Source organism: Triturus cristatus, chromosome 4_2 (assembly GCF_964204655.1).
Source record: "Triturus cristatus chromosome 4_2, aTriCri1.1, whole genome shotgun sequence".
Lineage (NCBI taxonomy): Eukaryota > Metazoa > Chordata > Amphibia > Caudata > Salamandridae > Triturus > Triturus cristatus.
The window spans coordinates 41,288,477-41,291,780 of record NC_140586.1 but is presented as its reverse complement, the minus strand read 5'-3'; positions in this window follow the sequence as shown (position 1 = coordinate 41,291,780).

The following is a 3,304-nucleotide window of genomic DNA, read 5'->3' as shown; positions in this document are numbered from 1 at the left end:
TCAAAGCTGTTTTTCCACATACGTCTCCTGTGGATAAACACAGGATACTTACAATGAGCTTACCTAAAGGCCTTATTTCCAATCTGGCTGATTGCACCACTTAGGGAAAGGTGTTTGCTGCGGTTTATTTGCTGTGTTTTGGCACCCCCTGCATGACAGTGCTTCCGTCAGTTCTTAAAAAGGTTCAAGATGAACACGGGGCAGAGGCTGTCCGGGAATTGGGGATGAGATTGGTAGGAGTATTACCTATTGTCTCCGCAATAATCTGAGAATTAGACCGATTACTCAAGCGCAGATTAAGACCCCGCCTGAAAAGGAGGGGCATCCAGTCTTTCCTAAGAAGGCATGGAATAGGAATCAACGGCAGCAACAGCAGAAGCAAGGTTCACGTGCGGGTTCACCGACACCTGATGCTTCTGAACGTAGATATGATTTATGTGAACGCTCTAAACTTAGGACACAAGAGAGATTTCAGATTCCTGATCCGCGCTCTCCTTGTTCCTTTCAGGAATCATTGGATCCACAGTTCGGTGGCGGAGAGTGACAGGATCGCAGACAAGGCGAGACCACTCAACAACATGTTCCCGCACGCCAGTTTGATGTAAAAGCCAAACCGGAGGGTCATCCTCCTTATTGTGCCCCGTTTCAGAAGAAGAAAATTGCAGCTTTGACAGCAAGATGTGCCTCAGACAGTGAGAACCTTGCTCCTCGATTGGAGATGGGTGGTGACACTCCTCGAAAGCGCGGCGGAAGTTACCATAGTGCGGGAGGCACTCCATCCTTGTCTGGAAGCGAGAGCAACTGATACTTTCATTACAGTGGAAACAGCAGATACACGAGTTGCACCCCTGATAGGCTTTATGAGATAGTCCTCATAAAGCCTATAAAAAGGACGATTAAGGCAGTCTTTTAGGACAACCGTACCTCCTCTTATGACATTTTGTTGGAGGAGGCAGATAGGCCTCCTCCATTCGTTTTGGCTTCTTCCCGAGAGGGGGGGGACGTGATATTCCCGAGCCTTTCCCGTTAAATCTGTGAAGAGGCTAAACAAGCTTACGCATCAGAATGGGCATTAGCCCTAGCGCTGGCTGTGTATCATAATCAGGTGGGCTGGGATAAAGATTTACCAGCACAGGAAATTTCTTTACGATCTATGCCACAGCCACAGGCACAATATCTGATCAAGCGTGAGGCAAAAGCGTCCGTAAGTGAAATTTTGACCCAGTTGGAATATCAGGGTGTCATTGAACCATGTGTTTTATCCATGAATAGTCCTCTTTTTCCGATATCGAAAACGGACAGTTTGTATCGTACCGTTTTGGATTACAGATATTTAAACAGTAACGTTCATACATTTGCAGTACTAAACACACACAGCTCTGCGTTAGTGAATAATATTGTTCGCAAAAAATACAAAACAACACTGGATATTTCCAATGGATTTTATAGTCACAATTTGGCTCTTGGTAGCCGTGACTTGACCGCATTTACCACAGTCAGCAATCAGACGCGATGTACGCGTTTGCCTATAGGAACAGTCCTGGGACCTTTGCTGCACGTGTTGTGCCTCTTTTTCACAACATAGACCCTGATGCTTTCTCATACGTCGATGACATTAATTTGGCAGATGACAAATTAATAGCGCATCTTGTGTGTGTGGATCGCATCATTCTGTCTTTTGCCGACATGGGTGCAAATTTAACTTTGCCAAGTCACACTTCACCTATTTGGCGGTACTCTTCTTGCGCTACGAGCTCAATAACAAAGGTAGGGGGTTGGCCCCCCACTTTCTGGAGAAATGTGCACAATTGCAACCTCCATCTACATTGAAAAAGCAATCCTTGCTGGGATTTTTAAATTTTGGGATGACATATAGTCCTGATTATGCCCAGCGTATCAAACCGCTTTATGCGTTGATACAACCCTCTTTTTCGTCTTACAGCTGGCTTCCTGAACATACCATGATTCTTCGGCCTTTGCAGTCTCATCTGCTTGCGACCAACTTCTTGTTAAACCATGATAATTCTACAAACTTAGTCATAAGAATTGTCCCAGGGATTGTAGGTTTCACTTATTTGACATTCAATGAAGGTGACACAGTACCAACAGCATTTAAATTGCATTTGTACACATCAGCGGAAATGCGCTTTTCCACAGTTGAGAACATTTTGACAGCTGTCCAGACGACGATTCTGAAAGAATGCTCTCTGGTGCAGGGGAAACACATTCTTATGGTCTCACTTGTACCTGCTTTAGAAGCAGTGACAAAGGCGAGGGTTCCGAATTTTAAAGCTTTACATCCACGTTGGATACAATGGGCGAGATCTTTGACATCGGCTGATGTCACGTTTATCTTTGATCCCTCTGTGCAGACACAGGAATTTTTACAATATGAACATGTTCATCCTCCTCCATTGTCTTTGCTTCCTTTAGATCAGTACAAATGTATCATCTATACCGACGGTTCTGCTCAGCCAGCCATTGGGTCAAAGCATGCTTATTCGGCGGCTTGCGCTATAGAGGCTGGATCAATTGTAAATGATACATTTAGGTCTTCCATAGTCCATACACAGGCGCTTAGGGACTGTACAGCTCAATTGGCAGAGCTGCGTGCTTTGATTTTAGCTCTAGAATTTGGTGATCCTGATGTGAACACTCTTGTTGTGTGCGATTCCTGCTACTGTGTGCAGGCTTTCAATGGCAATTTATTTTTTGGGTCTCAGAATGACTATTGAGACTCTAAAGGTAGTGCAATAAGGCATAAAACACTTTTGGTCCGAGTGGCCGAACTTAAAGAACGATTGCCACTCACACATGTTATCTATACTCTTGGCCATCAGCATGTGGGAACACATGCTGTTGGTAATTCTTTTGCTGATGAGGCAGCCAAATCTGCAGTGGCCACATGTTCAGTAGCAGCAGTTACTATGTCCATGACTAAAATTGATAATGATATTCTGGCGGCAATTGCTGCTATGAAGGGTGGGACGGAGTTCCCGCAAGGTTTCCCTTCGAAATATTCCTAAAATTTGTCTCCTGAGCAAGTCCCATTTGCTACAATACCGTCCGTTGGGGATCAGCGGATTCCCAATGAGGACCTCAGACTTCCTTTGATCATAGCAGCACATGAAGGCATGGCTTCTGCACATGCGGGAGTTTCTGCAACTGTTTCTATATTACAGCAATGTTATTGGTGGCGAGGTTTATACAAACAAACCCGTAATTATGTACGGTCTTGTGACATTTGTCAACAGATTAAACCGTCTACAGTTGCACGCCCACCACCTAAACAGCTATACATTTC